The sequence below is a fragment of the Scleropages formosus genome, chromosome 18 (assembly GCF_900964775.1).
Source record: "Scleropages formosus chromosome 18, fSclFor1.1, whole genome shotgun sequence".
Lineage (NCBI taxonomy): Eukaryota > Metazoa > Chordata > Actinopteri > Osteoglossiformes > Osteoglossidae > Scleropages > Scleropages formosus.
In genome coordinates, this window is record NC_041823.1 from 24,627,371 (window position 1) to 24,654,942 (window position 27,572).

The window sequence follows — 27,572 nt, forward strand, 5'->3', positions numbered from 1 at the left end:
TGACCATTATAGTTGCATTAACAGGAATCATAGCCATTGTGCCTGAATTTAACAATAGAATTGTTTATTAACTCAGTGGAGGAAACGAGTGCATATGGACACGCGCATTCATGCTTCTGCAGTGCATCCTTGCTGATGTCTTCTATATTGATATTTATCCACAATATTGTTGCTGTACTTTGAAAAATAAGGGCTGGGTACAGTAGTAAAACAGTGAGCTCCATCTGGAAAAGCCATGGGGAAATGGGGTTTTTTGGCACATGGTCTTGTCAACGCTTGCCTTCTCCCACCAAGGTTCTCATTTCTCCCTGTCTTTCACAGACACTGACATACACACAAGCTCAGGGACAAAACATTCTACTGTTTTACCTTCTCTTCTCATCTGAGTGTATACCAGTCAGGGTGGGGAGAAACATGGAGAGAGACAGAGGTAGATAGAGGTGGAGAGAGAGAGAGATGTTCCCTTCTGGAGGAGGATCAAAAACGCAAGACTCATTCTAAATCAAAGCAAAGGGAAAATGAAATACTGCGCTTGAATAAACACACTCCACCACATTGTCCTTGCTCTGCTGTCTGGCCGACCTCCAGGCTCCTGAAAATGCTTTGGCTGATTTAAAGGCTAGTGAGAATGCAGCGTAGACCATTCAAGTACATAATTTTGAGGCCCGCCTCAGAGAATCAAAAATCAGACCCTGTCAAAAAGAGGGGGAAGGAAAAAAAAAAGTGAACAACAGAAAACGTACCCTTTCGTGTGAGAACTTGTTAAGTTTTTGTAAGGATTTCTCAATCCATTCATTCTCAGATCAACCAGCAGCTGAACAGGCCTTCTGGAACACTATGGAACAACCTCAAAGATCAGAATACTGGCCTCTGCATGGAAATGTCTGTGTGACAACTTATACTGACACCCAATGAATCAGCTACAAGATAACAGGCAACCTTAACGTATGATCAACACATACTGACATGCACAAACTCACACGTGTGCATAGCACACACATTCTGGCTACAAATAAAGCTGAAAGCCTGATCATCCATAACAGATGTTGAAGGTTGCATGTTTGTTTCAGACACAAAATGTGGGAGTGCACCAACACCACACATGACTCTCCAGTATTAGCAACTGGAAAGAGAGAGGAGAGGGGGGGGGAGAAAAGGAGAAAAAAAAAGTAATTCAGACAGAGTAAGTCACTGACTGTGTCTGTAGGTTCATTATTGCCATGCAAGGTTTTCTCTGTTACATCATGCTTGCATGAACACAACCTACCTACAGAGAGAAAGTAGCAGAAAGAGCTTCTTGTGTAAATGTACCTTAATAGGGAAAAGACAAAGAGATTGTGAAGCCTAAAGACAGAGACGCACATGCTCTGGAGTGTGTGCTTTAGGCACAAATGCACATATCCACACAGAACTTGGCCAAATGACAGTATCCAACTCCTCCCCACCTGTTTGCAGGAGCACAGGAATGTATGACGTCTCCGAGCGCAGTTGTTACATGCAAATCAGTACCGTCGCGCTCCTTCTTTTTGTTAGTTCATGCTGCATTGAATGCTTTCATAATGCCATACAAACCTTTAAAGACACCTCAGTCTGCCCACACAGACATTCCCTATGCTCAGACTTCCACTGCAAACCCCCTCCTTCACACTTGACTGTGCATGACCCAGCTCGGAATGTCTGTGGTTGGCAGTTTTCAGTGCAAGGGTTCACCTGAAACACCTGTTTTGTTTCACTGTGCTTTGCCCTACATTTAAGAATACCTTCCCACCTCCATGCTACTGTGGTGGTATTTCAGTCATCCATTGCTTAGTTTCTGACAGAGACTAGAGGAAATGGCCTGCACTGGCTGGGGCACATGGGGCTCACATTCCTGCTCGCCTTCTTTTAGTCAGTTCTGGAAACACAAAGAAACGCAATGCTCTGCTAGAAAGTGTCCTTGTCCTCTGCTCCCACCACACCATCCAACCAGCATTAACCCTGGTGTTCCACAGAAGGCCTTGCCAGATTCCTCTTCTCCTCCAGTGATCAGTGAAGACATGTACAAATACTGGAGGCAAGGCTTTTAGGCAGATTGAACTTTTTCAGTATTTCCAGGTCTACAGCAGGGGCTTAACATTTCCCTTCCGACCCAGAAGAAGCAGTGCTCAGTTTGTTTGGATTTCACTCAGTGGACCTTATCTTATTTTACTCCAAATTGGTATGGAGAGACTGGCAGTCTCTCAACTGTGCGCTCACCCAGAGACACTTAAATTCTTTATTCTTCACGGGGAACAAATGTGAGACCTGATATATGACACTTGCAGTTTCTGTGCATACTGAGTGGTAACTCAACTTTCGTCATCTGAGAGTGAATGACAGGTTCAAAGCATGTTACATATTCAGTAACTGTTCTACCATTCAGGTCAATCATTCACACTGAATAAATGGGGGGGGGGATAAATAAAATAAAATCACATTTAAGCATGGAAAACAGCACAAAAGTACAACAGAAATAGCTCCCCCTGGAAACTGTTGCTATGACACAATAAAAGGAAATTTCTTCCATCAGTCCCCAAGCTGCTGAAACCAAACACACAACTCACTTGAACTTGTGACCAAAAATATTGCTGGTTCTGACTGCGGGAAAAGGCCCTGCTGTAGATGCTTGAGTAAGACACTTAGCATTAACTGCTCCAAAAAAAACACCCAGCTGTGTAAGGCACTTCAGAAAAGCTTTTGTGTGGAAAACTGAGTTAATTAGCAAATATGTATAGATTATGTCTAGATGTTATGTCTAGATGCTTGTATCAGACTGTATTTGGCCTTTGGATCATTAGGTCTTCACAAGATAGAAGGCTGCAATGAGTTGTGACAACTCCTTCAAACACAAGACCTGATCACTTTCAGCCTTCAGGATACCACCCTTCACTGTGAAAATGTGAAGTCACAACTCTACCCTGTCATCAGCTGAGCACATAAATAGGGACTGCAAAATGCTGAGGGGAGGGGAGAACCAGCCTCAACTAGGGATGACCACCGTACACATCAAAGCCACAAAATGAGAGCTTGCTGCAGTGATCGTCCCACTGACTGTGTAATGTGTCACCTCTGGCTGGCTGTGGAGAGCCCACAGGTGTAGGGTAGTCATTCAAGGCTTGTGACAACTGCTTACTTCAGCACTCTCACTGCCATACATCCCTGAAGTTGGGATAGTGTTATTGCTTCTGACAACACCCACCATACTACTAGAGAGAAGCTGCCACAACTTTATTGATGTGTCCGTGAATTTTCCAGTGTGCATTCTTTAATAACATAACATTCCTGTGGACCTCAAGGAGCTGCATCCTAACATGTCACAGGGCTCTCTTCACAACCTGCTCATTAAGCTAGATCCCAGGTGTCTTGATTCCAAGTCCAGAAACAGCATTGAATCTGTTCACAATCATGCCATGTCCAGCCTCACCTAGAAAAACAACTCCTCCTGACAAAAAAAAAAATGTATGCATGTGTGTGTGTGTATATATAATATATAAATATAATGCTATTGCTCTGAAAAGAAATTGGCCACAGCAACAGTTACACAACAAAGCAGTGGCAAACTGCAATAAATAAAGATCACAGTGAGAATAAGGGGAACATGCACAAATAAAATGTGGGCAAATAAAAATAATGCTGACAGTTCAGTACCACTTACACAATAGGTGGTCAATCCTGACAGCTTGAAGGCTTGCAGAGCTTAATGGCTTTTGGCAGAAATGACCTCAGCACTCCTTCAAACGACACAGCAGATCCAGTCTATAGCTTAAGGTGGTCCATGGTTTAGCTAAGGCAGTGTGCAAAGCGTGAGTCCACTGTCCATGTTAGCTACTTAGCTAGTTTAGTACTTCTCTTTCCTATTTCTTTGAAAGAGTCTAGATGAACTCCCAGGACAAAGCCAGCAAAACCAATCGGTCCAAAAGACCTGAGTCTCCTCAGAAAGTAAGAAGTATCACCTTATTCATCCAAAAAAATGTTACTTACAATGAGTCACTGACAAACACCAGTGACACATACTTTCTTTCACTCACACCACAGGTGATTTAGAGTCAACAATCCACCTGAACTGTATGTCTTTGGACTGTGGGAAGAAACCGGAGCACCCTAAGGAAATCCAATTAGACATGGGGAGAACATGCACATTCCAGAGGGTGGATCGAACCCACATTCTCTTGCACCACCCAAATGCTATGAGACAGCAGCACTAGTTGCTATGCCACCATGTCATAATTGAATTGTAATAAAAACTTAGCTCTATTCAGTCAAGAAAAAATCTGAAAAAATCTTCTGTGCCTGAAAGACTGTATGTGAAATTAAGGGCATTAGAGTTGGCATCTTGCAGTCCAAAGAAATTGATTTTTCTCTTATAACTGTGTGTTAAATATAGCAGCCACCCAGCTCCACCTCTCTCTGACCTGTCTCCACTCAGGAAGATATAAAAATTCCTCATATTACTTTTCAAAAACAAACATATTACATAAACGAAGCAGAAATATCAAAACAGGACCAGCCTCAGTCTGAGCCGGAAAATGACAAGGATTTGAGTTTTTATCACCGATATTCAAATTAACTGTGGTTTCATCTAAACTTTTATCCCCTTTTTTGGACAGACTGGGGGGGAAGAAAAAAAAAAAAAAAAACACACACTCTACAATTTCACATCTGGTTTTCATTGGCAAAAGTATGCACTCAGCCATCATAGGTCAATGAAGGTCTTGGAGAGTAGCCTCTGTATGGAAAAGTCTGGGAAGGGAGAAGTCTCTAGTGATGAAACTCACCAGTAAAAGGTTAAAGATAGAGAAGGAAGTGAGAAAGAGGAAATGAGAAAGAACAGAATACAGTAAATGCTGGGCAAATGGAGAGAAGTTTAGGTGGAGAAGAAGCAGAAAGCTGGAGGCAAAAATGGCACAAGATGATGGGCACCAGTGGATACGTGTCATGAAAAAGGCCGGTGGAAGAAGAAAGGATGGCTGAAGAGAAAGGATAAAGATTATATCTTACTGCCAACACAAGGAAAACAGTAAGGGAGAGGGAAACTGAAGACAAAAGGGTGACAAGGAAAAAAATACAGAACAAGGAGGAAAGAGGAAACCCAGCACATGATAAGGCCCTCCAGGCCCCAAGGGACATCCAGAGCCATGACAGAGGAGACCTAGAGTGTATTATTTCTCCCTGCAAAAACAAACACTTCCTGAATCCCAGGAGCTCTTCTGCCCATTTCCCCACTAGAACCAACCTCAAGATTTATGACCAAAGATGGCTATCCTGGTCCCTACTCCCCTCCGCAGCCTTGCTTCTTTATGGTTTATTATCAACCGGCTCTTAGGGTAATATCTACACAATTTATTTTCTGCAGCAAACTGAGAAGCAACATAGTGGAATTATCCCAAAGCACGGGAAAGACAAACAGTAAAACATTGAGCCACTTCTTAGATGATGTAAATGTGGCACAAGAACTGCCTCTGGATGAATTTCGGATTGACAGTACGCAGTTTGGCAAAAGGTTCTCTATGACCCTCTTTACAAAAATTGTTGTATGAGCTGCAGGCCCATTTCCAGCAATGACACATTTAACAAAGGTGCAGAGTAAGAGAGTATAATGTATATTTTTGTAGATGTAGACGTGTAAAATATATTGGTTGGTGTTCTGTAAACTACAAGCTAACAGCCACAGGGTTTAACCACAGGGTTGACAGCCACAACCCTGACCAGGACAAGCAGTTAGCAAAAATGAGGATGAAAGTTAGTGAGTTCCCCAGAAATCTACAAATGGAAAAAACTGGCATTCTTCACATGGAAGTACAGTATGAGACAGTTCATTTTAAAATATGTTGTGAATAAACTAATTTACATTCTGCATTATCTAAACACGAACACCTGCAGAAAACAAACAGCACATGAGCACGCTGTAGGAGCACAAACAGTTTGACCTCTTTCATTCTAATGAGGTGCTGTTTTTGAAAGAATGTACCCCAAATGCTTTCAACACATGAAATGCAGTGAGAGGAGATGGATCAGGGTGGTTCCCAGATGTTGTATTTTGGTTTGCAAGCACGTCTCCAAAATGAGTTCAGCTGATCAGTTTGTCTGGGCCTAAAGTCCAATCTCATTCTGCTTGTCACACTCCAAGGGAACCCCACTGAAATAATGGAGATTTGGTAAGGGTTCTACCCCAGCAGGGAACTTCTCAGGAAAGTGCAATGGATTGATGGCTAGAGTGCCATGGCTGCCCTGTACATGGATTACGGCAGAGGTGCAACCAAGACATGGGAAATGAAGTTAACATACAGTAACAATGTTATTATTAGTTGTAAACTGACTTAAAAGTCTTGTTTAATCTAGAATGCCCAGGAGGGGTGGGCAGCCACTGGCACCTGGACCCCCACAGGTTTTTTTTCCTCCCTTAATTTTCAGTTTGGAATTTTTTGTTCCTTTCCTCTGTGGCCAGTAGGCATATTTATAGTTCTATAAAGGCATTATATTATGATAGTCTGTAATCAACTGTCTTGTTTCTTTGCCTGATGCCTTTGTTAAAGCACTCTGTGTCACTGCATAAGAAGAGTGCTCTGTGATAATAAGAACTGAATTGAATGAGAACCATTTCACATCATCGTGAAACTTTGCACAAACCTGTCGTCCCTCTCAGAATTCCACCAAATATATTGTTCGTAACAGACCGTTTCCCAGGCAAAGCCAAAAAACATTCACAAATTTGAAGAGGTGTGAAAATCTCACTTTGCAGATAACAAAGGATGGGGGTGATGAAGAAGACTGAAGCAAACAGTACCTCCAGTGACCCCTTGCCCAGACTAGGCAGTTCAGGGCAGCTTGCCTCTGACTCACTGGAACGGATTTTCAGAGCCTAACCAGTTTTCCGAGCAAATGATGACAGCAGTGATGACAACACAACCAGCAGGGAGTGTGACCCTGCTCAACAGACTAGTTGAAAAAAATCAGCAATATGATTTTCCATGTCCCATCCAAAAGCCTCCCATAAAGATTTTGCCACTGCTTTTCCAGGAAATCTTGTCCCATCTGGTTATGTGGTCTCTTCTTTTTCCATCTCTTCAGCCATCTCTTTAATGTTGCCTTCTTCCCCAGCCTTTGATTTGCTTGCTCATAAAGTTTATATATTTTTCTGTAATATTTAACAGCTGACAAAAGCTAGATGGGAAAGGAATAAAGATGAATCTATGTAAAGCAGCTTCTCTGATCTGAGGACAGTTCTCACTCTTATTTCTATTTTTCTGAAGAGCTCCTGTCATGCATTCAAAAGTTTGCTCTTTTGATATGATAAAAACCACTGTTAGATGTCATTGGTTGTTATTTTTGTTTTGTTCATTAAACCTAGTGAATTTTGCTCAGCTGACCCTTGCTGGTCTCCTACACCTGAAGTAGACCTCATACATATACAACCTACTTCCACTGAAGAAAGGTAATGAGGTCTTAAAGCCTTTGAAACATGACTTCTCATAACTGAAGGATGGAATGACCATTAGTTTCAACTGTAAAAAAAAAAATGTTATGCATTCCTGAGCTCCAAAGCTGATACCTATTTATACTAAAACATCAACCAGTTACATTAAAACATGAAGAATTATATCAGTGGTTAACAGTTATAACATAAGGCAATTTCCATTATGTACATTAGACAAATGCACAAAAAAAATATGTACAGTACTGTGCAAAAGTTTTAGGCACTTGGCTGGAGGAAAAAAGCTGTAAAGTGAGAATACTTCCAAAAATAATGCTCTTAATTAATAAACTTCCTACAAAGCTTAGTAACCATCCATCATCAACAACCGATTGTCCTGAGTGGGGTCGCGCTGGGCTTGGCCGGGTCCTGCTCTCTGGTGGATCTGGGGGTTGAGTCCTGCTTGGGGTGCTTTGCGATAGACTGGTGCCCCATCCTGGGTGTGTCCCCTCCCCCTCCACCCTTGCGCCCTATGTTACTCTGTTAAGCTCCGGTTTGCCGCAACCCTGCTCAGGACAAGCAGTCTCAGACAGCATGTGTATGTTTGTGTGTGTGTGTGTGTGTGTGTACTCTCTATCTTTAACAACATACAAAATTCATACTGTAATACTGTAACTTTTTGCAAACGGAATGTTTCGAAATATAAAATATGCTCTTTCCCATTGACACTAATGCAGAAGACATTAAATAGTCTAAAACAAATACTTTTGTGAAACATCAAAGAGCCTAAGACTTTTGCACAGTACTGTATATATAATACTTAATTTTTATATATCAACCTTTAATGCAATTAAAACAGAAGAGTCAAGACAAAACCAAAAACAATGCAAATTAACATTTACCACATAACATAATATTGCATCTCACAGTAACTGGGCTCTGTGATCCAATGTTTGTTTGATCCCTACTAAGTCTGTGTAGTTTGCATGTTCTCCCTGTGTTCATGTTGCTTTCCTCTCACAGTCCAAAGACACATGCATCAGGTAAATTGGTGACTAACCTAGCTGTAGTGCATATGTAGAAGGTCTGGACAAAATAATTTCCTTAAAAAAAAAAAAGAAAAAAAAATGAAAAAATATCAAGGCCCTGAAAAGGACAAGAGCCACCCTTTGCCTTTAGAGAAGTTTCAATCAGTCTTGAAATGCTGTCACACAAGTCCTGAACTGTGTGTACTGGAATATTGCACCATTCTTCAAGAAAAGTCCCCAGCTCTTTCAGGAATGAAGAAGGTGGAAATCTACCTCACACTCTGAGCTCCAGAACTTCCCATAAAGGTTCAGTGATGTTTAGATCTGGTAGCTGAGGATGCCATGACTTCATCCTGGTGTTCAAGAAACCTCTCTTGAATTTGTTTAATAGTGTGTGTGTCAGAGCATCATTGTCCTGGAATGTTGGAACATCATGAGGGAACAGTGTTTGTACCATAGGATGCACCTGGTCCAGCAAAATGCCTCATATTCCTTGGGCTTTATAAACCATGCATAAGAATAATTGAACTTAATGACTCCTACAAGATAGCGGGACATACAATTACAGATCCCTTACCATTTTTAACAGATGGCAACAGACATTGTGGGTTAAAGATATCCATTGGCTTTCTCTAAATGTAAACCCGTTTGGTAATAGGGTGCCACTGTTCAGGGGTCATGGTATTGCGCTCTTTACACCAGGTTATGCATCTTTGAACTAGCTGAAAGAGCTTTTAAAAGGCAAGCCTGCTACAAATGCCAGTTTTGTGAATCTCACAAAGTTTTTGGTGAGACTGGGCCACAGAGGTGCTGATTCAACTCTGTGATCATTTTTGAGGCTGAACTTCTGTGGCATTCAGCAACTTTCATGTGAAGTGTCCATCTATCCTTGTCAGAGAGCTGTGACTTTCAACCACTGTTCCTCTTTAACGATACAATTTGTCCATAGTTGGTACATGCTGTCATTATTTTGGAAACTGTTCCAATAGTTATTTTTCACTGTCTGTGACAATGCACCTGCAATCTGGGCATTGATAATTTGGCCTCTGGAACTCTGTTAGTTGCTGCATGTTGCTTTGAAAACTCATTATCAGTCACCTATGTCGGATCTTTTATGGCTGACTCATATCGCTAATTGGGAATCAATCTAATGTGGTTCACCTTGGAGAAGTGTCAGCTAAACACTACACAATAATCATTGTATATGAATAAATGTAAGTGTAAATGTTTTGTGCTGCTTAGCTGTTGGGACTAAGAAAATACCTCTGCTGGTAAGATCCTCTAAAAGCAATGTGCATCACTACATAATTATGGCATTTCCTCTCATTCAGACTGGACTCAATCAGTTGGAAGCAAGCTTGACAGTTCAACTATATAACAGACTGATTGCGCAGAATCCACAGAAGACTTCGGTATTCAGCAGGAATCACACAAACAACCAACCCTGTTGATCCCAGCTGCTTGTGTAGCCTTAGACACCTATCCCAAGAAACAACACAAAAAATTTGATGTGTGGGGGTACGGTTCCCAACCACCAGTGCCCCAGTGGGGTCACTGCATGCCACAGTGACACCAACAAAGCAAAATTACCCCCTTCATGCTCATAGAGGCCTGTGGCCATCATGTCTGTCTTTGACCTGGCACTTCCCCAGTAATAGGATTGTGCGTCACCCAGTTCTCTTCAGCAAATCCATCATATTCCACTTTACGGGATTCAGAAACCATAGTGATGAGGCACACAGAGCTTATTTACTGCCACATTCTCTTCCCCACCTGCTATGAGGGCTCATGAACCACTCAATCAGTATCATGGAACAGACAGCAATTATGTGAATTGTAACAGCATTCAGCTCTGGGGTATGTGTAACTGCCAAACAAATCTAGTAGGAAAGGCTTCATAGGTCTTCTGACCATTAGACAGAAGAAAACCTGTAGGTTCCTGATTTCAACTGATCATCCCCCCATTCTCCATTATGCTTCATACTTTAAATTTCAGTCAGAGGCACTAAATTTATCCACAATAATGCACATTATTTCTATCTTTACAACCATGTTATGATCTCTACCAGGAAATCAGTCTCATGTTCATCACCATTATTTGACTTTGGCAGCAAAATAAATAAATAAATAAGAAAAAAACCATTATATAATATGCCAAATAGGAAATGACTAGAAAGAGGGACCATTTTATTTTAGATCCAGTATATATATTTTTGACTCCTCTCCGTGGCAACCTGTAAACAGTTGTGCACACCCTGGCATAGTAAAACCACTCTATACTGACAGCTCTCTTTGCTTCACCCCATGACTTCATGGCAACCATTAACATTCTGGTAAAACATTTGCAATGTTTTATGTGGGACCACTTCAACATCTGAGAATGTACTAAAAATTTCCTCACCAAGATGTTTAGCATTTAGGCACAGCAATCTTTCAATGCTCCTTAAGATTAGCAGAACACCATGACATGCCATGTAAACGTGGATGAGCACTTGTCATAGCACCTAAATTTGAACATATGTCTTACAGCTATTGTTTTGCATGATGAATAGATGTTTTCTACAACAGGTGTTGCAGGTAGCATAGTGGTTGTAGCTTCCACCTGGCACTAAAAGGCCTCAGGTTTGAATCGGACCACCTGTCCTAGACACTAAGTTATTATCATAATAAAATCTAGTGAACCAAGGATGAACAGTATACTACAGATTAGATATCTTAATACAAAGGAGTCAAAAACTTATGGGAATGTTTGTGTTATGAATTTTATGTCTCCTGTAATGAATTAAACCCAGTTCTGTTCTTCTAAGAATATACATGTGCCTGCATTTTTCAAATCCAGAGTCTGACCTCTGAAAATTAATAACATTAACACACTGGATTAGTGTAAACACACTGGTCTCATTTATGTAACAGTGAAGACATGAAAAGCTTGTTGTTGACTTATCAGTTCTCTACATAAGTGCATGAGGAACCTCTAAGTTTATAACAGGAAATAAGTTTTCCACCCCCATCTGTTATGATTGGTCCTCAGTGTCTACAAAAAAAAGAAACTGGACACTGAGGACCAAACATAGCAGATGGGCACTATCTTAGAATGGGATATAGAGGTCCACCAAGTTTTCCAAGGATTTCACAGTGTGTGAGTTTCAGTGTTTTCCTGATGCACTAGTCAGGCACACCCCTTTCTGCATACAACTGTATGCATAAACAAACACGGAATCTGACTTAATCTATTGGATCATAATGACTGGGACCACGGTGATTGTCCAGCATAACAGACAAAGTTGGTCAAGGACATGAGTGTGGTTCACCAATTAAAAGATTCTTTTTACTATCTTTTCCCCAAACCAGAAGAGAACATTTCATACTGAACTGCTAAACAAAACTGGTTAACTCACAAATACTAATACACTACCTCAACACACACTGAGTGACTTTTAAAGAGGGTAGATACTTTTCTCCGTGAGATACCAGCCAGAAGAGGAACACAGCGAAATAAACTTGGAGGCAGAAACTGTCTGCCAGCTGCGAGATAATTGTAGAGTTGAATCTGCATGCCATTGTATTACGTTAATTTTCAGCTTAGTGGGCTCTTTCATCCAATGTATTGGAACCTGGTTTACAGAGCGAGGCAATTACTGAAGCAGCTTGGGGAAGACGATTTGACAAAGACATAACAGAACTTCTGCCTGGAGTACTGAACCAATGATCCCTTCCAGTTTGTTCTGCAAAATTTGAAGGATTTCTCATCAGGTCTGACTATAGATCATGTTTAGTTTCCATACCCTCTTTACTGACATGACACATAAAGCTGATATCACATTAAATGCAGACCACCTGTGGCACACCATTTTGATAAGGGTTCATGAACAAACATGATACTTGTATAATGGCTTTTTTTTTTTTTTTTTTTACTTAACTGTTCCTGGATAACATTATTCTCATCTCATTACCTAGCTCTTATAATCCTATACTGTGCATTTGCTATTTTTAGTAGCATCACATTAGGGCTGGAAGAAATAATATGTAAATCAACCACAAGAAAAGCTAAATTTGGTATGAGGTAAAAGTTGATGAGATAAAAATTAAAATGTTGAAAAAAAAACTTAGAGCAAGCAGCATCCAAGTTTGTATGATAAGTCAGTGGACTACGATATCGCCTGTAAAACCCCTGAGCTATGCACACTTATGCCACACGAGTGCCAAGCCACGACCAGCCTGTCCTTTTGACCCAAAACACAACATCGAACACTAAAACACAAACTCTACATGCCTCATTTGCTTCACTGGAAATGTGTTTCCATTCCCGTCGCCAGTAAGAAACAGACATGAAAACAGACAAGCAACTGCCTGCCTTTCAGTTCATGGAGGAAAAACTGAGGGAGGAGGTGAAAACCATGAAAATCTGTCCTTCAGTCACCTAGAGAAAAACAGATCTTTGAGCTTCTGTCTTGGCCTCTTTTTTACCACTACATCCATTCATTTCACAGTTGTTTGGCGAAACTGACACAAATCACAACCAATGTGCCAAGAGCAGTGTCTGTTGGCTGAATGGCGCCCCTCATGTGGGCGTGAGACCAAACATAGTTGTAGTGTTGTGAGGTCACCCAGTCAAGAATTGTAGGTTCAGATGTCACTCTGGCATACTTCAGCTCTGAGAGCAGACTAAGGTCTGGGGGTGAAACCAAGATGTGTCAAAGACATCTATAAATCAACCTGAATTCACAGAACAGCTAGAAGTGTTCTCAACCCCCTCAGGGAGGAATGACCAAACAACCGAGCAGTAGTCTTTTTGGCTTTCTCAGTAAAATGTGTGTGGACCATAGTTGTTCTAAATTTGAATCGCAATGGTTTAATCACAGAAAACATTTAACAGATAAGCTATTAGCTACAATTCACCCCAGTGTAATTAATCCACAATTTCACAATTGGACTTCCAGATGCAGGTTCAATCCCCCAGATTTCTGTGGTCTAGTGGGTGAAAGCCAGGGAGGCAACATATGAATCACATGTAGATAAAATAACTCATGGAAGGAAAAATACACTATGCAGGTGAGTGCTACCATTATTAATGCTTTTGTCACCACCAAGCACACCATCTTCAAACTGAATAGGAACTGCATGTGGTACCTGTGGTGTTGATATGCCTGGTGTATTCTCAAACTGAAGCAGCACACAGCGCAGCCATTCCCCTGCAGTTTCAAACAGGTCCTCCTTTATATATACCATGTATTTTTCCAGAACTGCCATAGAAGGTTTCCATTTACTAGGATTAAGACAAAAAAGCACTAGGAGAAAGGCAGAGGGTAACATTTTTTTCAAGTGAGGTAATGCCCTGTGGTGCTTTCACGCTGAGCGGGATCTCATTTTATTTACTTTGTTTTCATTTCACTTTCCTCCCTTGGATGTGGTTGTCTAATGCCCCCACCCCTTCACTCATACCTCCTTTCTGATGGCAGAATTGTAGACATATGGCAGAGCTGACGGAAACCAGGACACAGCCACACAGCTGCTCTATGGGAGCCAAAATGTATCCCAGATAAGAGTGGGCTTGAAGCGCCAACATAGCCTTATGTGTGTCTTTGATACGTAGCAAATATCCAGCCACTGAGGACACAATTTCTCTTCTGAACAATCCCTTGCATTCTTGAATTCAGCAAAGCTTAATGTTTATACATAACTGGACAACAGAGAGTCAAAGCCAAAGCACTTGAAACAATGTTGATAAGCTCATGTGTCAAATTATTACTCTTTATTTAGCTGATCTTTTAGTCTAAGGAAACTTACAAAGTTTGATAAGCAGCTTACAATGAGACAGCCCTTTATCGTTATGAATTTAGGTTATGCCCCTTTATCAAGGGTACTACAGCCAGAGCAGCATTTAAATCTTCAAATTGCACAGGAGGAACCCAACCTACTGCTACAAATGGTACAGTAAATAATTAATACAGATATACTGGCATGGCATGTGATGTCAATGGACAATGTGCACACTTCTGCATGCCATGATCCTTTGATTAACTGAATCTTTTAAACCTTTCCTAACAGTAGGAATGGGTCAACTGACAAAGAGGGAAATCAGAAAGAGAAACCTGAGAGGGCATTCCTAATCCTGCTTTTGTCACTTCAGAGAACCATACCAGCCCTATCACTCCTCCTCTCAGCAGTTGTGTGATGCAAAATTATCAAAAAATTAGACAGACTTACACTGAAACAGACCCTATGTTTCAGTACTGCCTTGATTTTAATTATGCAAAAGCGAAATGTGAACTGTCTACCTCAAAGAAAGTGTTAGTGGTAGTCTAGAATACTTAATCTTACCTTTGATGTCAGTAAATCTTGATTTAGCAGACCACATACCTTCGGAGCAATACCAGTATGTCTCCTCAGAACTTTGCAGTGGGGTTTAACTCAAAGGATAGGTCAGGGGATAACATGTCGTCATCATCACAGCAAAGGCGGCATGTGAAATATTGCATTAGCTTTCTTTCGAGGATTCTTGAGCCAGCTATTTTCATGTCGTTTTTCCCTGGATTAGTAAGTGATTGCATAATGCAGACTTGGCCAGGACAATCCAGAGGACTGGAATATTAATATCATCTGATACTCCTCAAATGTCAAACTTTAAAGTGAACCCATCCATTTGGCAAAACATAACCTAAACAACATGGCAGATAAGCTTCAAAACAAACTCTCAACAGCACCTTTCTGCAATCCACCAAGGAACATTGTGTGGTGGCTCACATTATTTGCTCTCCTGTGATGACAGACAACACATATTCCAGCTGTAACCAGTACTCAAAGATGCTTCACAGGACTGTCCACTGCTTCTCCTTCAGCACTGATAAAACAGAACACCCAAAATACAAACGGATGGAAAGAAATCCTATCAAGCTGAGGCCAACTCATTATGACCACAGGCATGGTTTGCTTGGCAACCGAGAAACAGATGTGGTATATAAAATACAAATAGGAGTGGACAAAGTCTTTTGGGGCTCATGGTAGGATGCCTTCCATAACTAAGATGACCATAACAGCAAGAACAGCAAATGCATCGGCAGCAACAACTCAGACTTGACCTGAGAGGTCTAGCTCAATCAGCTAAATCAAGATCTATTCATTTTCTGAAAACTCACCCTTTCCGGACTCACTTCGCCCAGGATCTCTCCAGCTCATGTATGATGTAAATGTTCATGCACCGTAACTTTATGATCATCCCCAGATAAGCCTTTACACAGCTGCTACTCCTGCATTGTATGTAAAAGTTTGTGTACCTTATATATCCAAAAAAAAATTGTAGGAAGGTTATCAGGATTCATCCATCCAGCATTTTATGCACCTACTCGAACAATGAACATCAGTGGATCAAGTGGAAAGTAACAAACTAGGTTTACTTAAGAATCACATGTCTGCAGCTATATCTGTTTCTCTTAATGTAAGGCACAAATTTGTATTTTTGCTGAGATGTACGTCGCTTTGGAGAGAAGCGTCTGCTAAATGAATAAATGTAAATTTCCAGTTCATAGCAGCAAAGCATCTGTATACAGCCAGCTGTTCAGTAAATTTCATAATCTGGTTAAAGTTCTAGCTTTTCAAAGTGTGCTGTAACATTATTGGGGAGCAGAGGAAGGAGAGAATTGTGAAGGAAAGAATTTACTTTGAGGCAGAGGCTAGATGGGAGAAGATCTGTAAAACAATGAGGCTTTTATTAGGGTCACATCCTTTCAATGTAGAGCTTGTCTTGTGGCCACAGCAACAGTTACAATAAAAGAGACAAACTAACAGGAAATGGAGATTACAGAGGGGTGAAGAGGGTGGTGGGAGTAAGGGCACATCTGGGAAATCCTGGGCCATGGAAGGTAAAGAGAAAAACAGATGAAACAACAGAAAAAAATGGCCTAAAACTGACAATAAAAGAAACTCCAAAACAAACTGCATATCTACTTAAAATGTGGCATATTTTGGACAAACACTGTACCTGTATAATGAAAAACATACATTATGCATACAGAGAGATGAAAGCCTGTTGGCTGGCTGAGCTCTTCAGAGACTCCCCTGACCTGCTCATTTCAAATTAATTTCTAAACAGAACTGTTTGTGCTGAACTGTATGTTCCTTTATTGTGCCATACATTTCACTTTTAATAGGTCTATGCACCTGTAAGCTAATGGCATGTGCTCCGTTTCCATTTACCCTGTTCACACTGTCCCCCTCTCTCCACTACATCTGACCTCCTGCTGCTAAAGACTCATCCAGACCCTCCATCATAAATCACCGTCATCTTCAAAAATCCAGGAACCCAAATCCTTTTATGGACATGGAGAGAATTGTTCTTCCCATTCAAGGGCTTGGGCTGGGTGCAGGGAGAATGTGGCCTTGTGTCGGTTCCTCTTTGGGGTTGCCAATGTCACCCCACACCCCTCAGTTCATAGAAGGCAGAGGCAACGCTGTATCTCTATTGCTCTACATCCATGGAAACAGATACCCAGTATTACAGGGACCCCCCTCTGTCAGCTTTACATACTAGGAGAAGGAACCTTCAACTCAGACAAATTTGTGGTCCTCTCCCAACTCTCATATAGCATGTCTGGCTTGTCTCATCTTGCTGCTACAGTGAAAGCCCTATGTTTCTCAGGCAGAGTGATTAGGAAGAGCCGTGTAAAAATCCCAATTTCACTGTTTACCAGTTTTTGTCAAACAAAGCTGGGTTTGCAAGTGTTTAAAAACTAAAAAGAACCACAACTAGTAATGCTTGCCCACAGCTGCAAAAACAAAACAAAAATTCCACAAGCAAAAACAAGTGTGATGGAACAAGAAGGGCTTTTAAATTGATTTTTTGGAATGTATCCTGTGGGTTGGCTCTGGCAAGTCTGTTCTTCCTCCACTTTTGCCCAAGATGTCAGTGGTAAAAGCACAAGGTTGTTGTGCTCGGTCTGTAAGGATAACAACCATGCCACCAATCTATGATTATGTCATGGCAGATGGAAGGATAAACAGTCATTCTTCATTCATTACTTACATTTACATTTATTCATTTAGCAGACACTTTTGTCCAAAGCGACATACATCTCAGCAAAAAAACAATTTGCGCATTACATTGAGAAAGATTAGAGATTTAGAGAAAAAGATTACTTAATTCAAGGTTAGTTAAGCTAATTAACCTGGTAGGAGTAATAAGCGCTCAGTACTGGGCTTCTGAGATGGAGTGAAGCTAAGTGCTGCAAAGCCTGTATGGTCCCTCCTTGAGTACACAACATTTCCACTACTCTTCTGCAGTAGTTCCCTGGCAAGCCCACCTGCTCCCTCGTAAGGGAGCAAATGAACAGAGGGGCAAAAAGTATGCTAATGCTGCAGTGGCTTTACACAAAGTAGCCCCACGGATCTCTGCTTGTTCCCCCATTAAGCGCTCTGCGCCCACCATTCATGGTATTTGAACATGCCAAACATAGACAGTTCTACTGTAGTTGCACTTTGTCAGGGTACAATAGCTGAATGTGCCAAAAACATTTGTGCTCCCTTATCAGGTTAGGAGCAACACATTTGCCTCTTAATATTGCCAACAATATCTCAGCCTCTGCAAAGAGCTTTGTGTGAACAACACAAAGTTTAAAAGAGCTTCACTCCATCTCAGAAGCCCAGTACTGAGCGCTTATTACTCCTACCAGGTTAATTATCTTAACTAACCTTGAATTAAGTAATCTTTTTTAACATTGTAGCAACATCACAGTAACTCCCAAATTGGGCAGCAACATCCATATTATTTGTGCAAATTGCACATCACATGTCACAAGGTAGGCTTAACTCAATTTCAAAATCAAATAATGAGCTTTAGTGCTCAAATCCAGCAATATGTAGCAAGTAAGAAAGATGCTAACAGGAAACTTGCCAAAAAGCATCTCTGTAGTATAAATTAAACTATTAATCTCACTAAACTTGTGTGCTCTTCCATATCCTCCCCCCCCAAACACACATCATCACCCAATAATATCAGCAACCATGATTCACTGCTTAACACAGTATTAAACAAGAAAAAAGGTGGCAACCCTGTTTCATGATAATTGAAGCATGAAATACTGAGAAGTATGAGTTGGTTTTAAAGGTTTCAGATCACAGTCACTTGTTGCATATACTGACCTTTGAAAATCCTCAACTGTTATAGTGAAAATTGTTTCATGTTGTAAAATTTTTATATCAAAGAGTATATATTCTCTAACCACCAAATCCTATTAGAACTGCAAGACAGTGTATTTTAAAAATATTACTTTGCAAAGGTAGGTTGGACCGGTCCTGCTCTCCGGTGGGTCTGGGGTTCAAAGTCCCGCTTGGGGTGCCTTGTGACAGACTGGCATCCTGTCTTGGGTGTGTCCCCTCCCCCTCCAGCCTTACACCCTGTGTTTCCAGGTTAGACTCCGGCTCTCCGCGACCCCAAATGGGACAAGCGGTTCAGAAAATGTGTGTGTGTGTGCGTGTGTGTGTGTGCGCGCCTCCAACATAAGTAAAGTCTTCAGTAAAGTTGTGTCCTGAACTGTTGAAGACAGTAAAATACCTTTCAGAAAACTGCAGGATGTCAGTCTACTCTAGAAACACAAGTTGATAGAACAAGACAACGCATTTACCATCAGTGGAAATGTGTTTTTTTATATATATATATATATATATATATATATATATATATATATATATATATATATATATACACACACACACATACATACATACATACACACACACACACACACACACACAAATAATTTCAGACCAACATTCACTGACCAATGGAATGTGACAATTTTCAGTATAGGTTTTGCTTGGTGGTCAACTTTTTCTCTGACTTAGAACACATAATAAATAAACCGGACCAAAGTCCAAGAACGAGCTACACCCTGTTATCGGGCATCTCTCCATGTTCCCATTTCTCTCTGCACTCAGTAGTGACTGAGAGCATATTGGGCCTGGGGCCCCTTGCCGTTAATGAGATATAACTCCTGTTTGTTTTTGCAGCTTCTGCTGTTTAATCAGCACGGCCCTGTCTGCAAGTCCTGCTTTGTTTTCACACTGGATTTATTTGTCTTTGGTATTCAGAGGAATCTTCATGAGTAAGCGGATCGGAGGTGGGGGTGATTCGTACGGCCCTGAAATGCCATTGAGAGAACTAGTGTGAACTGGCGTGAACTGCACTGCCACCATGGTCTAGGGCCACTGGCTACAGCTGCTCATCTCAGGTTACTTTGAAGCTCAGCTTTCTGGATCAAAAAAACCTCAACAGAAAAGAAAAAAAAAATAAAAATCTGATTAAATATTGTACATGAAAAGACTCTGGATTGATTATGTAGGGTTCGTAAAACCCTGATTCACTTATAAAATGATTGTTAAATTATAGCAGTAGTAATTATCATTATTCAATTAAATCCAGTTGCAAAAACCTCTGACTTTCAAAATATTATGCATTTCAAAAGAAACAAAGACAACGCTCTCATTTGGGCTGCTAATACATAACCTAATTTTATCTTTTATTTGCATAAAGATGTACATTTATAAATCCAAAAAAGAAAAGCACAAAGTGCTGATTAATACACAAAATTATACAAGGACCATGCCACCAGATAACATCAAAATACCCACACTTGTTTAGTCATCTTGCCTTCAATCAGAGCAGAGGCTGCAAGTGTGGGTTGAACAGGCAGTTTGGACAAACTTCTAACATGTGTGACCTATTCTAACCTCTTGCGCCCACAGCTGATAGGCTTTCTGTCTATCTACTCAACACATGGAGGGAGATTAGCAGGGAAGGATGAGGGAGGTACCCTGAGATGCCTTGCATCAATCTCCTTTCCTTGCGGACAAAGTGCTGGTCTTGGACATGGCAATGCCTGTTATCTGGCCTTTGCAGAACTGTGCCAATGACATGATAATCCAGCCTGTGCTGTAGAGCGAGAAACTTGCTCCAAGCCAATTCCCATGTTCTCAACTGCTCAGAAAAGTTCTGTCCAAACCTGTCCCCTGCATGTGTTTATGTGCATTGAATGTTCACCTTCATTGGAAAATCACTCAAAAAAAAATTTTTACCCGACAGCTGCAGAATTTACAACATTCACATCTGCATCATTTTTTACAGGCTATTAGTAACTCAATTATTACAAGCTCAGACGTGCTACTATGTTGTAATGGTGGTTAGAAGCACTTGGAATCCTAATTTGGCTCTGAAACAGAGGTGGTGACAACCAAGCAACAAAAGAAAAGGAAAACAAAACTATGTACTGAAGTTCATCCCCCGCTCTCTCACCCCCTACATACCACCCTGTCTAAACAGTTATCCTACAGTTGGCCCTAGACTTATGATGGGTTATCTTCCATTCTGATGACCTCATCATAAGTTGCAAATATACTGTATTATATAAACCATAAGGATATAAAAACAATTAATATACATGACTCCTATATTGTACAATACGGCTTTCGTATTTCACTAATTTTAGAAACTTGTGTTAAAATGCTAATAGATAATAATATAAATACAGGATAGTATTATATTTTCAAGCTGTGCTATTATTTTCACTCATGAGATTTGCAGCAGCTACAGCATAGAGGTAAAAGTGTCATGGCCACCAGGCTGTCACACTCAGCAGCAGATGTTCACAGGAGGTTTGCCACCATACTCACAGATACAGACACTTTCTCACCCAAAAACACACATATAAGATATCCATACATGGTTATACTGTCGTTGACATATAGCATAATATCCACCTGCATACTGAAAGCACATGCGTAATCACATAAGCACAAAAGTAAAGTACAGGACATACATGTTAGGGGTAAATTACAGAGAAGGAAACATCATACCAAATTAGGAAAGTTAGGGTTTGTAGGGTCATATCCATAATTTTTCATTTGGATTTATTCCTTTCTCTAAGGTATGCTGGGATTGATACAATAATCATAACTGTGGAGCCCTCTATCAAACATTAACTATTTAGCCACACACACACACACACACACACACACACACACACACAATGTCTGAAACCGCTTGTCCCGAGAGGGGTCGCAGTGAGCTGGAGCCTAACCCTGCAACACAGGGCTCAGGGCTAGAGGGGGAGGGGACAGACCCAAGACAGAACGTCAGTCCGTCGCAAGGCACCCCAAGCAGGACTCAAACCCCAAATCCACTGGAGAGCAGGACTGGGCCAAGCCCGCTGCACCACCACGCCCCCTATTTAGGTGCACACCAAACATAATTTAGGGCAACAATAAACAGAGTTGCCACGAGTTCATACTGACTTGAAGGCACTTAAAATGTTTATGCTAAGTGCCATAGCTATCTCCAGGGGTCAGATAATCAGGCCCTGGAGTAAACAACGTAAATTTTGCTAAAACATAGTGTCTTGGTATAGGATGGTAACGTCCAGAGCAGACAAGCACCTCCTTGTCTGCCAGTTTGAAATATACAGGTGATGAGAGCCCCCAGCTTGCCTGTCTTTTAAGTTTATTTGTCCTGCTAGCCTCGTCTCGATGCCAGGTATACATGGCTTCCCACAAGGACCTTCAGCTACTGCCTGTAAGGCAAACCTGGCCCATCATGGGAGGAGAGGGGAGGAAAGAGAGCCGGGGAGAAGGAAACAAGGAGTGAGAAAACAAGGCAGGGTGGAAAAAAACAAAGGGAGGAGGAAAAGAAGGGGGCAGAGAGGTTAAAAAACACAAAAACAAACATTAATTGCCTAAGCGGACAGCTGAGAAGGCCCCAAGGAACCCAATGAGATAAAGGGGGGAAGAGAACAAGAATGAGAGACAGACACCCGGTCAGGGAGGTTAGGGCCTCACTTCCCATGGGGGTCATTACAGGGCAGGCTGGGCTTTTGCACCCTTTGCCGACAAAAGCAGGAGGGGAAATGGCACCTCCTGCACAACGTTGCTAAACACCTGGCTGGCCCCCGGTGCAGGAAGCAGACCGCTATTTCCCACAATTCAACACTGCAAGTCAGCCCCACTCTAGCCACGTGCCCATCTCCCTATTTATGGAGCTTGGGATTTCAAAAGGAGGGGAAGTGCTGTTGTGTGGCTTAGGAGCGATGTCAGCAGAAGAAAAAGTTGGCCTCCTGGACAATTTCTGGAGACAATCTCAGCCAAAGAAAATCTTTGGCATACATGGGACATGTCAATATGATATTAGAAGAAGTCAGAGGATTTCAGTTCATGCTCAAAACTACTTTTCACAAGGTCATACTACCACACATCACTGAAGTGCTAGCTACTGTATCCATTTTGCTCCCACCATGCTGCCATCATACGGTGTCTGCCATTCTAATCTCTGTCCTCCCAAACTTAAGAATTAAAGTCTCAGTTGAACTCCGGTTTCAGTCTAAATACATTTACATTTATTCATTTAGCTGAGGCTTTTCTCCAAAGCAACTTGCAGTGTTAAGCTACTTACAATTATTTACCCATTTATGCAGCTGGGTAATTTTACTGGAGCAATTTTTAGGCTAAATACCTTACTCAAGGTTATTGCAGATGGAGACGGGAACCCAACCCGCAACCTTTAGGCCCAAAGGCAGCAGCTCTAACCACTACACTAACAGAAAGAACTCCTACAGATTCTCAGCTAATGAGGAAATTTTAACAAGGCAGATTTTTTTTTTTTTTTTTTATTATTATTAGTAACTTCTCCACAGAGTAAAAAGTTTAATTTGACCTGGACTGTACTCCTTTCACTCCACATAAGTGATAAACCCTATCATGCTGTTTAACACAGATCTTATGACCTTCTGCTGGTTGTTCATTTTATGCACTTCTTTTGGGCACCAAAGGCAATAAACAAGGGAGTGAGTGAGAAAATGCATTCTGGTCTGGAACAACCAGACTCCAAGTGCACAGTTCCAGACAGCCAGTGGAAGCAGGTTACAACTCTTGCCCAGATCAGACAGAAAGAGAAGGCCGATCAGAAGTGGGGCTGTGGTCAAGCTGAGATGGGGGTAGGAGATTTTCGCTTCTATGAAATTGCATATTTCATCACCTGCAGAGGATGGCTCCTTCACCAATACAGGATGGTTTTGGGGGTGCCAGCATGACAAAGAAACAATCCCCCAAGCACTGGCCACTACCTGAAAAGCACCAACCCTCCCCAAAACAGAGCATGCCCAAAGAATATGACTGCGGTCAGCCCCTGCTAGAGTCATGTAGCCTCTACACCAAGAGAGTGAAAAAAGCAAACAAGTGTGTTTTCCTTCCTCGCTGGGTCCTGCAAGGTCGAATTCCAGCTGCTGAAATTGTGAAAAAAATCCTCCATGTATTGCGATTCTGCCGGCTGCCCTGAAATACTCTTTTTTTTTTTTTTTTTTTTTATTAAAGACTTGTTATAGAGCTAAACAGGTTTTAGGGTTCTGGCATCAGTAAGACACCTCACAGGTCAGACATTGTTATGATGTTATCAGGGAAATGCCCTCATTTTTGCTCTGTCACACAGTCAAGTTTCTATATGGCCACAAAGTGGGATGTGGTAGCAACTGCTCCAACCAGGGCAATGCTGGCCCTGCAGGACAAGCCTGTGTAACTTGTGGTTCAGCAGCATTAACCACGGTATTCAAACGGTTCAAAACTGTCCAGAACCGAAACAATGTGCCAGCCATTTCAGATTTTCCCACCATTTCTGGGTCTGACCAACTCTTTTGTTGACACAAAAACATGGTGAAAATATTCATATGAAGTGGACGTGACATTATAGAGGAATTTGGAAAACAAGTGCAAAAGCAAGTTACTGCTACATTTTTCTAGGGGTTAGAAAATCAAGATTTAATAATTCTTTAATAAATCTTGACATTTAACAACAGCTTTATGCCTGAGTCATTGCTGACTTTTCCTGCACTCTAGCCCTCCACACCAGTCACCTATTACCAGCACAACCAGTAATCTCCGGTGAAGAGTTTCCTCATTGAAAAAGAATGGATTTTTCTTGGTGTTTGTGTTAAGCAAGGCTTTGGTGGCAATTATGGTGGAATGCCTGGGATTTAAACTAAGAAATAAAGAACGGGAAGGGGAAAAGCGCAAGAAAGCGGAAAAGACAGGAGCAAAAATTCCATCCGCAAGAGCCTGGGAGAAGACAGCCTTCTTGTGACAAAAATAACCTCTTTCCTGTTGTCCCCAGCCAGCTGACAGCTCAGTGTCTTTGCACCCTGGCAATTACATGCTAAGGTCTCAAACCAAAGTGTAACACTTCGCCCTGTCACAGGTGAAACAGATTCACTGTAAAATGCACCTCTTGATGGAAAACCCACAGCAAACAGATACAGGGATATTCACCAGCAAATCAAAGCTACTTTACCAAGAAATGTTCCAGTCTTACCTAAGTAAGATACAGCTTATTTTAAAAAAAAAATAAAATCTAAACAATGAGGGTTGTGACTGCAAGATCCTATGTAGCATCCCTTATACAGAGAAAATTCAACTATCATGATGACCAAGAACCTTTCCACACAAACCCCCCCCCCCCAAAGGCTTGGTATTTTCATACTAGAGCTCCAATAAACAGAATGCAGATAGTGTCACATTTAGGTCTGTGGTCTTCCAATTTGAAGGTTCCTGATTTGATTCCAAGTCTACTGCAGGATCAAGATACTTAACCTAAACTGATAGCAAGGATATTTTTCAAGACAAATTGATTAATCAATGTATAGCTCCCCATCTAACATTGTAAGTCACCTTGGACAAAGGTTGTGACAGCATCCTCAAGCACCCAAGAGACCTCTTGTGGCACACACCTTCTCCATCCTACACTGCGCACACACACTCACCCAAGGTGTCTCCACCCTAACTTATCTCAGACTGATTTACCTGCAGCCCCTCCCTTGCACACCTACATATCCTGCTTCCTTGTGACGTTCTCAGACTAAATCACCGTAAAGTGAGGGGAGAGGTGACTTGAAGTCACACATGTCACAAAATGTTCAACTTGTCATCAAGCCGGTTTAAAACAGGCTTCAAGAAAAACTGCACGCGGTGAATGCAAATTATATCACTGCAGTGTTAGGTCTTGTACTGGGTGTATATTTTGGGGCTGTGCTCGAGGTCTAACGTTTTAAATCTTGTGTTCATTCATTGTCCCTTTTCTTTTGGTCTTTTATTGTCTCGTCTTTTGTCATGTATCCGTTCCGTGTGCCTTTTGTCTCGTGTTCTTAATCTTTTATTGGTTGTTCTGGCGTTTATCTACTTTTCTGGTCTTGGTGTCTATCACCGTTTAACTTTTTCCTGACTTTTTGATGTTTTTTTTTTTTTGTTTCGTGTTCATTCATTCCCTTCTGGTCTCTGCCTTCGATTCACTGTTGTGTCGAAATAGAGTTTAATGCAGACAGACACACTGACTGGAGACACACACACACACTGACCACTAGGCTACTAGGCGACACTCTCGTGAGGTGGAAAAATTTACCTCGACTGCAGAAACAACACATTTACATTATGATTCTCTTTGTAAGTTATTTTCCATACTACTTTTAAATCAGTTCCAAAGGTTGGCGTGTGTTTGTGAGGTGACTGTGTGAGGCGCAGTCCGAGGTGAGTGAGCGCTGGAGTAGAGTGTTAGTAAGAGACGTGGACACACTACGACGTGTTTCTGCTACGTACCGGTGCAATCAATGGCAGCTCCTTCACTCTCGGGCGCACATCCGTGGCAGCGGCGGCTCACGCGGGCAGCGCTCCCCAGACTGAGCGCACGGCACACTGACAGACGCACAAAGAGCACCGAGCGCGTTTCCCTAACGTTAAGCCTTCCTCCTTCTTCCTCCGAGTCCCACAGAGACAACTGGTAATACACCGACTGGCTCGTGTGCGAGGATTACACACCGCCGAGGAAGTTGACGAGTTGAGTCACGAGGTCCCGCCCTTTTTTAAACTCCATCTCCGCCTCTCTGTCTCGCTTTTCTTCTCTGTTTAGTTCTCTTTTTCCTTTCTTTTCATATTACTCTCCTAACTTTTCCATCTTTCTCTTATTCAGTCTCTCTCCTGCCTCCATCTCTATATCTCCTCTTCCTTTCCTCTGTCTTTCTCCGTTTTTCTCTATCACTTTCTTTTTCTCTCCTTCTTTACAACCACTTATGATGCCTCTTATGATTATGATTTTTCCACCATGGCATAGGATGTCTAGTATAAACGCCAAACAGACCCACAGACTGCTCACCTGTGCTGGACACCAGGCTGTACAACATGATGTCTGGTTCCGAGAAATGTGTTTGAACAGCATTGACTTTTAACTGATTTACTGACACAGAAAACCGAAAAGTTAAAACATACTAGTTTTTACATATTATTATTATTATTTTTATTTTTTATAGAGTGCTCTTCTCACGCAGTGACAGAGCGCTTTAACACAGGCATACAGCAAGAAAAATTGATACAAAGTTTAAAGAAGACAGTCAACTAATGGCTACCATAATGAAGAACTTTTTATAGAGCTATAAGTATACCTGCTGGCCACCGGGAAAAGGAACAAAAACTCCCAGCTGAAGGTTGAGGGAGAAAAAAACCTCTCGGGGTCCACGGGCCAGTGGTTGCCCACCCCTCCTGGGCATTCTAGAAAGTAAAAATTTGTAAGTCAGTGTTTAACAAGTAATTATAATGTTGGTAAATGGCATCTTGGATCTCCAGTTCGGCATGGAACGTCTGGATCGTCATGGCAGATGGCATCATCCTCTGTCAGCACGGGATTCGCCTGTCACCACTGGCTGGCCTCCTCAGGTCTTATGTAGCGAGGTAGTGCTCAACAAGAAGATAGGACAGAGTTAGTAATTTGTTACTTAAGTAAATTTAAAATGCATTTTTGTAAAGATGATAAAATAAACAACCAAGGCAGGTGGAATTACATTACGAGGTGGAATGCCTGAGTGAACATGTAAGTCTTTAGTCAGGATTTGAAAACAGAAACAGGCAGGGCATTTCTGACAGTAACTGGTAGACTATTCCACAGTTTAGGTGCTCTATAACTAAAGGCATGACCTCTGAATGACATATGAAAAAAAAAGTCCATGCAAAGGTTTATTACCAAAATTACCTTTCTTATTGATGTGGAATAGTAATTGCTTTATTCTAAAGTAGCTTACTACACTGTCTAACTTTAAAATTGTTCA

The 27,572-nt window shown here is 41.5% G+C and overlaps 1 protein-coding gene across 2 annotated transcripts in view; it reads right to left on the minus strand.

Annotated features, from left to right (window-relative positions):
- fhl3a (four and a half LIM domains 3a) overlaps positions 1-26,297 on the minus strand; it is a 41,088-nt gene extending 14,791 nt beyond the window's left edge. For both annotated transcript variants that reach the window (XM_018726986.2, XM_018726987.2), the window contains exon 1: positions 26,074-26,297. The gene's annotated coding sequence lies outside the window, so the exon portion shown is untranslated. The remainder of the gene's footprint in view (positions 1-26,073) is intronic.
- Positions 26,298-27,572: the final 1,275 nt, after the last annotated feature.